Below are 12451 nucleotides of genomic sequence, written 5' to 3' on the forward strand. Positions count from 1 at the left end.
GAGTTTCAGCTTTAGCATCATTCTTTCCAAAGAAATCCCAGGGCTGATCTCCTTCAGAATGGACTGGTTGGATCTCCTTGCAGTCCAAGGGACTCTCAAGAGTCTTCTCCAACACCACAGTTCAAAAGCATCAATTCTTCGGCACTCAGCTTTCTTCACAGTCCATCTCTCATATCCATACATGAGCACAGGAAAAACCATAGCCTTGACTAGATGGACCTTTGTTAGCAAAGTAATGTCTCTGCTTTTCAATATGCTATCTAGGTTGGTCATAACTTTCCTTCCAAGGAGTAAGCGTCTTTTAATTTCATGGCTGCAGTCACCATCTGCAGTCATTTTGGAGCCCAAAAAAATAAAGTCTGACACTGTTTCCACTGTTTCCCCATCTATTTCCCATGAACTGTTGGGACCGGATGCCATGATCTTCGTTTTCTGAATATTGAGTTTTACGCCAACTTTTTCACTCTCCTCTCTCACCTTCATCAAGAGGCTTTTTAGTTCCTCTTCACTTTCTGCCATAAGGGTGGTGTCATCTGCATATCTGAGATTATTGATATTTCTCCCGGCAATCTTAATTCCAGCTTGTGCTTCTTCTAGCCCAGCATTTCTCATGATGTACTCTGCATGTAAGTTAAATAAGCAGGGTGACAATATACAACCTCGATGTACTCCTTTTCCTATTTGGAACCAGTCTGTTCCATGTCCAGTTCTAACTGTTGCTTCCTGACCTGCATACAAATTTCTCAAGAGGCAGGTCAAGTGGTCTGGGATTCCCATCTCTTTCAGAATTTTCCACAGTTTATTGTGATCCACACAGTCAAAGGCTTTGGCATAGTCAATAAAGCAGAAATAGATGTTTTTCTGGAACTCTCTTGCCTTTTCCATGATCCAGCAGATGTTGGGAATTTGGTCTCTGGTTCCTCTGCATTTTCTAAAACCAGGTTGAACATCTGGAAGTTCACGGTTCATGTATTGCTGAAGCCTGAAGAATTTTGAGCATTACTTTACTAGCATGTGAGATGAGTGCAATTGTGTGGTATTTTGAGCATTTTTACTCTTGCCTGGAAAATCCCATGGATGGAGGAGCCTGGTGGGCTGTAGTCCATGGGGTCGCTAAGAGTCAGACACGACTGAGTGACTTCACTTTCACTTTTCATTTTCATGCATTGGAGAAGGAAATGGCAGCCCACTCCAGTATTCTTGCCTGGAGAATCCCAGGGACGGGGGAGCCTGTTGGGCTGCCGTCTGTGGGGTCGCACAGAGTCGGACACGACTAAAGTGACTTAGCAGTTAGCAGTTTAGCATTTTTTGGCATTGCCTTTCTTTGGGATTGGAATGAAAACTGACCTTTTCCAGTCCTGTGGCCACTGCTGAGTTTTCCAAATTTGCTGGCATATTGAGTGCAGCACTTTCACAGCATCATCTTTCAGGATTTGAAATAGCTCCATTGGAATTCCATCACCTCCACTAGCTTTGTTCGTACTGAACAAATTCTTCACATTCCAGGATGTCTGGCTCTAGGTCAGTGATCACACCATCGTGATTATCTGGGTCGTGAAGATCTTTTTTGTACAGTTCTTCTGTGTGTTCTTGCCACCTCTTCTTAATATCTTCTGCTTCTGTTAGGCCCATACCATTTCTGTCTTTATCGAGCCCATCTTTGCATGAAATGTTCCTTTGGGATCTCTAATCTTCTTGAAGAGATCTCTGACATCTTTTTTTCTGAGGATTTATCTCAGTATGTTTACAGAACAAACATTTCTTAAAGATGTGTTTTGTTTTTTTTGGCTAGAAGGCAAAGGATTAGGTATTTGTCAGAGAATCACAGGGGCAATTTAATGATAAGCAATGTATTCTTTACATAGAGAATATTACATTTCACCTCCAAGCCCCAAATCTTTCAGTCTGTTGAAAGAATAAAATGGGATGACAGCTTGGAGGTTGCTCTTTGGAACATTAAAGCTCTAGATTATTTTGAATAATTATAAATATCAGAAAGAACACTAGTAAATGTTATGTCTGAGTCTTACCCCTCTCCCCCCAACAGTTCTGGGGTGGGGTAAGAACTGTACGTCAACTTGGAATCAGGCTGTTTGGAGCCATTTAATTTAGACTCTTATTGTTTTAATATAAGCACTTTTCCTTTGGCAGGCAGTGTACAATTTTAATTAGCACTTAGAACACAGCAGAATAGGTTGACGAGGTACATGACACGAAGAAATGTGTTCATAACAGCCTGCCCAAGGACCCTGGCAGTGTCCAGGAAAGCGGCTTCCAGCATTGTGCCCGACACTTCTGAGAAATCACCTTCTCTGGCACTTACTCTTACACATTTAATCACTTCAGTATTTTGAAATGTCAAAATGCTGGCATTCAGTGCTTTGTCATCTAAACAACACTCGGAGGGCATATTAATTTCTTAAGCTTATTATGATGCAGCAACTGGTATATGAGAAAACTCATTTTCTACATCTGCCTAAGGATTTGCTTCCCAGCTTTGCCAGTCAAGCTCTTAGTCATCCTTTAAACCCTAGTTGGCATATCCCTCCTCCCAGTCTTTCCTAACCTCCCCTTTCCCCGTGGCCAGTCTGTTTCCTGTATGTACCCATTATCCACGCGCCTGCAACTGCATTGTTATTTATTTTTAGTAATTTCACTTGCTTACTTGGCTGCGCTGGGTCCTCGTTGCTGTGCAGACTGTTTCAAGTTTCGAGAGCTGGGGCTCAGTGATGGCTCTCTGCAGTTGTTGCTCGTGGGCTTCGCATGGCAGTGGCTTCTCTTGTGGAGCATGGGCTCTAAAGCACAGGCTCAGTAGTTGTGGCACACGGGTTCTGTGGTATGTGGAATCTTCCCGGACCAGGGATCGAACTCGTGTCTCCAACACTGGCAAGTGGATTCTTTACCACTGGGCCACCAGGGAAGCCCTACACTGTCATTTTTCAATGCATTGCTCTCCTGTTGACTCTCAACACCATATCTGTAGGAATTGTCTCCGTATCTATATTTTGTTTGCATCTAATTCAAAGACACTCAGTCAGTTCAGTCACTCAGTCGTGTCTGAATCTTTGTGACCCTGGACTGCAGCACTCCAGGCTTCCCTGTCCATCACCAACTCCCGGAGCTTTCTCAAATTCACATCCATCATGTCAGTGATGCCATCCAACCATCTCATACTCTGTCGTCCCCTTCTCCTCCAGCCTTCAATCTTTCCCAGCATCAGGATCTTTTCCAATGAGTCAGTTCTTTGCATCAGGTGGCCAAAGTATTGGAGCTTCAGCTTCAGCATCAGTCCTTCACATGTATAGTCAGGACTGATTTCCTTTAGGATGGACTGGTTGGATCTCCTTGCAGTCAAGGGACTGTCAAGAGTCTTCTGCAATACCACAGTTCAAAAGCATCAATTCTTTGGTGCTCAGCTTTCTTCAGAGTCCAACTCTAACATCCATACGTGACTACTAGAAAAACTGTAGCTTTGACTTAGACCTTTGTTGGCAAAGTAATGTCTCTGTTTTTTAATATGCTGTTTAGGTTGGTCATAGCTTTTCTTCCAATGAGCATGCATCTTTTGATTTCATGGCTGCAGTCACCATCTGTAGTGATTTTGGAGCCGAAGAAAAAGTCTCTCACTGTTTCCATTGTTTCTCCATCTATTTGCCATATGGGAAATAGTGATGGGACCATATGCCATGATCTTAGTTTTCTGAATGTTGAATTTTAAGCCAGCTTTTTCACTCCCCTCTTTCACTTTCAGAAAGTTCTTCTTCACTTTCTGCCATAAAGGTGGTGTCATCTGCATATCTGAGGTTATTGATATTTCTCCTGGCAATCTTGATTCCAGCTTGTGCTTCATCCAGCCCGGCATTTCTCATGATGTACTCTGCATATAAGTTAAATAAGCAGGGTGACAATATACAGCCTTGACGTACTCCTTTTCCTATTTGGAACCAGACCCAATTTGTAACAGAGACAGTACATGATGGAATAAAAAGAATGTACACTTTATGGTTAAACTGTTATAGGTTTAACCTTAACTGCTGTTTACTTTCCGTGGAAACTTGGACAAGTTGCCTGACTTCTTTGTGCTTCCTTCAATAAAGGTAGTAATGCCTGCTGTGCAGGATTGTTGTGAAGATTAAATATGATCCATCCTTCTGTTTGACAAACACATAGAGAGGGCTCCTATTACACATAGGCCACTGTACTCTGTACTAAGAATACAGTGGTGAATGAGGCATGATTCTCCCCCGAGAACTTTATGATTTATTGGACAAGAAAACAAGCAACTGGAATGTCATTCTTGAAGGACATGTAGGAATTCACAAGCACAGCGATTCTTGGGTTTGGATGAGGGCAGCTGGATTTGAGGTCTACGGGAATAACGTGAACTGCTCTTGCATCAGAGAGAAGATGGCAGGTCAGGACACAGAGACAGCCGTCATTGACCAGTGGATGCGGGGTTGAGGATGGAGATGTAGAAACCCATGAGGGCCCCTGCGTGCTAGGCACAAGGCAGAGGGAACCTGTGACGAATGTGTGATCAGATGAGAGATTCAGAAAGCTCTCCCTCCGTCCAGTGAGTGGGAATGGTTTACCATAGTCTCAGAAACCAGGAGGACCAGTTAAGAGGCTGCCGCGCTCAAGTGCTGTGGCTTCCATAGCAGGAATCATAGTGGGGATGTGTGATGGGAACCCATCGAGGGACGTTTAGGAGCAAGAAAGCTTTCCTGGCGGCTCAGATGGCAAAGCATCCGCCTGCAATGCGGGAGACCCAGGTTTGTTCCCTGGGTTAGGAAGATGCCCTGGAGAAGGAAATGGCAACCTATTCCAGTACTCTTGCCTGGAGAATCTCGTGGACCGAGGAGCCTGGTTGGCTATAGTCCTTGGGGTTGCAAAGAGTCAGACACGACTGAGCAACTTCACTTTCCTTTCCTTTTCCTTTAGGAGCCAGAAAAGGCAGGATGTGATCAGATACGGTGAGAGGGCGGGGAGTGGAGTGAGGGATGTAAGTGGGGGAGGAAAAGAGAGTCCTGTTTGGAAACTGTGGGGTTTGAAGTGCCCATGAGGGAGTGCGGGACATTTTTGACTTCATCGTTTTCAGCTCTTGTATATTTAGACCCTGCTGGGTTTTGTTCTGGGATGTAAACACCTCTGTTAGGATGATGTCAACACTGATGACTTCTGTGAATGCCATGGAGGCAATTTAATTCCTTGATCCACTTTCTCTGCAGCATATTACAACTGTTTCCACTGGTTTCTACTTTCATTTTCATCTTACCAATATTTCCATCAGGATAAAATCTTTCTCATGTCCCTTTCATAAGGAAGACATGACTTTTCAACCTCTTTTTCTTCATCACTGTCAAATTTTTATAGATCATAGTTTTTTCTATGGCAAGTTTCCTTTTAGGTCCACTTTTTTTTTTTTTTTTTTTACCATGCCAAATTTTTATATACATAAACTTTAATCAAATCTTTTTGATTTTTCATTAATCTATAAACTATATATATATATATTTTACCATTTGCTGCTTTAGCTATTGCCCACAGTGGTTTGCTTTTTTTTTTTTTTTTAACCTAACCCAATGTTTTCTGAAAAAAAAATTGTGGTTTTTAAATTTAGCAATGATATATGATCCTCAAGTCAGCTTTTCATCTGTCATAAATTTTTTTGCATCTCATTTTCCGTGCTCAGTCAGTCAGTCGTGTCTGACTCTTCACTCAGTCATGTCTGACTCTTCATGACCCCTCCATGGACTGTAGCCCACCAGGCTCCTCTGTCCATGAAATCTTCCAGGAAAGAATACTGGAGTGGGTTGTCATGTCACGCATCGCTGGGACCTTCCTGACCCAGAGATCAAACTCAAGTTTCCTGTGTGTCCTGCATCGGAGGCAGACTCTTTACCATTGAGCTTCCTGGGAAATCTGTTTCATTTTGGCCCTTGTCAGCTTCACTTTGGTCCTTCAAATCAAACTGCCTTCTAATGATAGAATAAAAGTGGCCTATTTCAGCCCACTAACAGCCAAGGAGGGGTGTTCAGGAAATAGCATATGTATTTAGGTATGGCGATTTGGATAGAAATTGGGGTCAAATGTAGATTTGGGTGTCATTTGCGTCGGGTGTTGAGGACAAGGGGATGGGTGACATCTCCCAAGGAGGGTAGGCAGTATGATTGGAGAGCACCCAGGAAAAGTAGGAAGAGCACCAGCATTCCAGAAAGTTGGAGGAGCCGGAGGAGAGGTCCATGGAGGAGAGGCAGGAGGAAACCCAGCAGACGGCGTCACCACGGAAGGCGCGTCGAGGAAGAGCAGTGGTCAGTGACCAGGGCGCCACAGACGGCGTGCAGCAGGCACGTGAACCTGTCCTTTAGCGTGAGCAGCAGTGACACCTTCATTGTCACGAGCAGGAAACACAGCGGTGGGTGGGGGGGGAGGGGGGGTGGGGAGGGTGGGGGGGGAGGGTGGGGGGGACTCACAAGAGGAGTGAGAGTGAGAGTGGATTAAGTCCTCCAGCCAACCTAGCCTGCAAGAAGGCAAGCTTGTTTGCTTATGTGTTGATTGCTTTATTTATTTCCTTTTAACAAAAGAGAGATGGGTTTCCCCTGTGGCTCAGTGGTAAAGAATCTGTCTGCCAACCAGGAGACTTGAGTTTGATCAGTGGGTTGGGGAGATCCCCTGGAGAAGGAAATGGCACTCACTCCAGTATTCTTGCCTGGGAAAGCCCTTAAAGTCACAAAGGAGTCAGACATGACTTAGCGACTAAGCCAACAACAAACAGAAAACAGGTTTGAGCATGGTTAATGGCCTGTGGGTTGGAGCAAGAGAATGAACATGCAGGAGAATTGGAAGAGGATCTCCAAGGACAGTTAAGGCCCCAGTCCTTTCCAGGGGGTGTGATCTGACATCAGTCTCGCTGCCTAAAGTTCTGTATCCAGTGAGTCAGCCACCCAGTGCCCCCAGAGATGTAACCATCATAAATCAATTGGCCTGTCTAGTTTGGTGTCCCAGTTAATATTGCGATGCCTTACTGGGCCTAGAGCTCTGCCTTCAACTGTCACTGTTTGATTCACACTTAAAATCCTTAGCCAAGAGGGTTTTATCTCTTGTCTCTAAACCCACAGTGCTGTCGTCTGCCTTGACCTGCTGTAGTGAATGTCCAGCTGCCACCTGGCTTTCCAGGTGGTTCTAGTGGTAAAGACCCTGCCTACCCAGGCAGGAGACGTAAAAGACATGGGTTTGATCCCTGAATCAGGTGATCCCCTGGGGGAGGAAATGGCAACCCACTCCAGTATCTGGAGAATCCCATGGACAGAGGAGCCTGGCGGGCTACAGTCCCATAGGGTCGCAAGGATTCGGACGCGACTGAAGCAATTTAGCATGCACACATGCATGTTTTGACACCCTTGCTTTCTAGTTTGCGAGCTGGCGTTTAGCACATCGACCTAGACCCGCTGCTCACGGGCATGGTGCTATGACCCTACCCATCCCTGCTTCTCCCATTTGTTCTCAGACTGCACAGTACTTGGGTTGCCTCACAAAAAAGGAGGCAGGAAGCAACACATATCTGCTGTGCATCCTCCAAGATCCCCCCAGCCCCCCCAGCCATCTCTTTGCTTCCTGCTTAGTAGGTGCTTACTTGCACCGAGCACTGTGGTGAACAGTGTGGTTAAAATATGAAAACACACTGTTCTAGCCCTCTCAGAGCTCACGGTCCAGCAGGTGAGTTAGTTTGCAATAATGAGTGAGTGAGTCGCAATAATGTGTGAAAGTGGACGGGGTAAAAAGCCAGCAGAGATGTGTACACACATTCATGCTCAGTTGCTGAGTCTCGTCTGACTCTTCACCACTCTATGGGCTGTAGCCCACCAGTCTCCTCTGTCCATGGGGTTCTCCAGGCAAGAATAATGGAGTGGGTTGCCATTTCCTTCTCCCGGGAATCTTCCCGACGCAGGGATCAAACCCTCACCTCCTGCATTGGTAGACGGATTCTTTATCACTGAGCCACCTGGGAGGCATACACCAGTACATGGCCTTAATTATTATTATTTTTGTAGAATCTGTATCAATCTTGGGCTTTCCTGGTGGCTCAGTGATAAAGAATCCTCCTGCCAGTACAGGAGATGTGGATTCAATCCCTGGGTCAGGAAGATGCCCTGGAGAAGGAAATGGCAACCCACCCCAGTATTCTTGCCTGGAGAATCCCCTGGGCAGAGGAGCCTGGTGGGCTACAGTCCATAGGGTCACAAAAGAGTCAGACTAAGACTGAGCAACTAACAATAACAACAAATAGCAATCTTAGGAGAGCAGTTGAACATATGAAATTCACTCTTTTTTTTTTTTTTCAAACTTTAAACTTTTAATTTTGTATTGAGGTATAGCTCATTAACAATGTTTTGATAGTTTCAAGTAAACAGCAAAGGGATTCAGCCTTTCATATACGTGTATTCATTCTCCCCCCGCCCCCAACCTCCCTCCCATCCAGGCTGCCGCATGACATTGAATAGAGTTCCACGTGCTGTACAATAGGTCCTTGTTGGTTATCCGTTTTAAATATAGCCGTGTGTACATGACCTTCCCAAAGTCCTTAACTATCCCTTCCCCCACCCAGCCCTGCAACCTAAGCTCCTTTTCTAAGTCTGTGAGCCTCTTTCTGTTTTGTGAGTTCACTTGTTTCACCGTTGATACACATGAAATGCACTCTTTCCCTCATGGTGTCATTTCACCTGCCAGTTCACACAGACCCAAAGGTTAACTTGGTATCAGGAAGTCGAACAGGTTTCAGGACTGTGATTACCTTCACGAAAGCTTGTCTCCTGTAGCAGCTGACACAGCTACCACCTTCAGGCCTTCGGAGAACCCTCACTGTCTTCGCTTCCTTTGTATTCATAGCTAGCATCCCTCCCACCCTGTCCCCGTTCTGACCTTTCTTTGGTTTGTTTTTCTGCTGTTGTTTTGCCTTTAGGACAAAGTACAGGGCACTTCTGTTGGCTGTTCTGGAGTCAACTGTGTTTGTGTGACCTCCTTGGAATTTCGTTCTGAATTCAAGAAAGGTGGACCGAGCGATCATGAGTCCTCCCTGACAAGTTCTCTCAGCTTCTGCCTTTGCTTCGTGTTGCCCTCCCAACCCCACAGAGATGCCGCTGCCTCTGGGTCTTAGCACAGACACCTGGTGTGGGGTGACCCCCTGGTGGGTCAGGATGGGGCTGGGTAAGCTCAAAGAAAATCAGAGACACCCTACTTTTGTTTCCCCGCACCAAGCCAGAGTTCCGCTTGTAGCGTGCATGTGTCTAATGAGGTTGGAAAGAATCAGAGGTACTGGGCGTATCTTTCATCCCCTAAATCAAAGTGTGTGATCAATCCTGCATGCAAGTGATCTGTGGGTTCTGGGTGAAGTCGCTCAGTCGTGTCTGACTCTTTACGACCCTGTGGACTGTAGCCCACCAGGCTCCTCGGTCCATGGGATTCTCCAGGCATGAATACTGGAGTGGGTTGCCATTTCCTTCTCCAGGGGAACTTCCTGACCCAGGGATCGAACCCAGGTCTCCCGCAGTGCAGGCAGATGCTTTAACCTCTAAGCCACAATACTAACTCCAGACCCATGGGCTTTCATGGTGGCTCAGAAGGTAAAGCAATCTGTCTGTAGTGCGGGAGACCGGGGTTCAATCCCTGGGTCAGGAAGATGCCCTGGAGAAGGAAATGGCAACCCACTCCAGTACTCTTGCCTGGAAAATTCCATGGACAGAGGACCCTGGTAGGCTACAGTCCACGCGGTTGCAAAGAGTTGGACACGACTGAGCAACTTCACTTCACTTCCAGACCCACGGTAGGTTGCTGGGAAGAGGAAACCCTCACCCCATCTCAGAGTGGTCTCTCTTCCTGACGTGTGTCTGAGTTCCTGACCTCCTTCCCTGCCAGAGAATGGGTGGGGCTGGGGCTGGGCAGTGTTCACCGCCTGTCTTTATAGGTGGGGCTCTGCACAGCCTTTTCACATGGCGTGAGTCTCCCCACAAGGCCCCCCCTGCCCTCCCCTCCTCCTTTGCCACCCGTCCCCCTCCCCGCCGCTCCCCACCGCCCCCCCCCCCCCTGCCACTGTCTCCCTGCCTTGCTTGGAGCACAGGTCTCGGGCTGGGCTTTGCCTGGAGAGTCCTGGCTTCATGTTCAGTCCATTCCTGGCATATTAGCAGGATCCCCTCATTCTCAGGACCCTAGACATCATTTTCTCGCTCGTCTTCCCTCTTTCCTGGTGCAGTGGGTGGAGCAGTGAGTGCTGGACAGACAAGCATTCGAGGTCTACCCTCCCCATCTGCTCCCCAAGGCAGTGAAACCTACGGGCACCTCCCTGCTCTGATGGGGACATGGGAGCAGAGACCAAGGGTGGGACACACGTGGAGAAACAAAGACACAGTGCACTGTCTTCAGTTAAGGTCCTGTCCCACAAGCCCCAAATGCTGATAGCAGAGAGGGTCTCTTCTAAATATTTAGAAAAAAATGTTTCCGATTTAAAAACAATCTGGGGGAATGACAGAGTCCTGGCACTACGGAGGGGGAAGTCCCTGCGGGCCAGCGGAGGGGTAGGGTGGGGAGTGCTGTCGTGCTCCTGCCGCTCTGCCCTTCCGGCTCTCCTGCCACTTCCTCTGGGCCCCCTCCTCCTGAGCCATGTGGCCCCCTTCTCCATGCAGCCCTGCCTGTCCCCGCCTGTGTCCTCCTCCCGTCCTATAGACATCCTTGGAAAGCCCTTTGGAGAGGACGGGCGGGCCCCAGTCGGACCCCCACTTTGGGGGTTTTGTCCAGGGGGCCATACACCACGTTTTGACTTCTCCCTGGGGTTTACTTTCATAAAATATCTCCTTTTAATTTCTGCAGGAGATTTTTTTTTTTTTACATTAAGTTTTACTCTTGGAACACAAGATTTGTGTGATTCCAAAGTCAAGAGGGGAGAGTCATCCTCAGGGCCCCATTGCCTTCCTCCTGTGCTCCGCACCCCTGTTGCCTCTGCAGTCTGCAGGTAACTCAGGCTGTGGCTGCAAGTAGCCTTCTACTATTTCTTTCTGCGAATATAAGAATATATATAGGAAACACAGCATATGACTTGCTGGGTTGCACCTTGCTTTTTTGCACATCATTTATCTCAGCTTCCATATTGGTACATATGCCATTGATCTCGTTTTTCTTCAAGGCTGAATACACAGGATTATGAGAATGTATCATAGTTTATGGGCTTCCCAGGTGGCTCAGTGGTAAAGAGAGGGCTCCTGCAATGCAGGAGACAGAGGATATGTGAGTTCCGTCCCTGGGATGGGAAGATCCCCTGGAGGAGGAAATGGCAACCCACTCCAGTACTCTTGCCTGGGAAATCTCATGGACAGAGGAGCCTGGCAGGCTATAGTCTTTAGAGTCGCAAAGAGTCGGACACAACTGAGCGACTGAACAGCAGCAGCAGTAACAACATCACAGTTTATAAGTCCTGTATGGATGGAGGTTTGCATTGTGTCCCGTGCCCTGCTAGTATAAGTTATGACACAGTGAATAAATAGCCTTCACACTTTATCAGTGAATTCCTTTAGGTAAAACCACTAGGAGTTAGTAGGCAGGAGGGAGGAATAGATGGAGAGGTAGAGAGAGAGATGCTTGATTGTTTTAAAAGATAGTGCTTGGGACTAGAACATTTTTGCAGAAGCTGACTTTCCAAAGCATTTTCTCTTCCCAGTGGCTTTTGTGTCTTGTGAGAGAACCCTGAGAACTACCCCAGTCCGTCCACAGGCACCGAATTAATGGGGGACCCTGATTTGTTTCCCCTTCATGGATCACAGCCTTGTTGTGGTCAAAGGGCTTGTGTAACTCAGTGAAGCTAGGAGCCATTCCGTGCAGGGACACCCACGACGGAAGGGTCACGGTGGAGAGTTCTGACGAAACGTGGTCCACTGAAGGAGGGAACGGCAAACCACTCCAGGATTCTTGCCGTGAGAACCCCATGAACAGTATGAAAAGGCAAAAAGATAAGACTCTGGAAGATGAGCCCCCAGGTCGGAAGGGGTCCAATATGTTCCTTGGACAGCAAGGAAATCCAACCAGTCCATCCTAAAGGAAATCAACCCTGAATATTCATTGGAAGGACTGATGCTGAAGCTGAAGCTCCAGTACTTTGGTCACCTGATGCCAAGAACTGACTCATTGGAAAAGACCCTGATGCTGGGAAGGATTGAGGGCAGGGAGAGAAGAGGGCAACAGAAGGTGACATGGGTGGATGGCATCACCGACTCAGGGGACATGAATTTGAGCAAGCTCTAGGAGATAGTGAAGGACAGAGGGGCCTGGAGTGCGGCAGTCCATGGGGCGGCCAAGAGCCAGCTTCGACTTAGTCACTGAACAACAGCAACAACAACAACTGCTCTGTTTGAAGTTTGAATTTGTCCTTGAGGGTGGGACTGACGGTCATCTACTTAAGCAGGTCAGG

Source organism: Bos indicus, chromosome 6 (assembly GCF_029378745.1).
Source record: "Bos indicus isolate NIAB-ARS_2022 breed Sahiwal x Tharparkar chromosome 6, NIAB-ARS_B.indTharparkar_mat_pri_1.0, whole genome shotgun sequence".
Taxonomy (NCBI): domain Eukaryota; kingdom Metazoa; phylum Chordata; class Mammalia; order Artiodactyla; family Bovidae; genus Bos; species Bos indicus.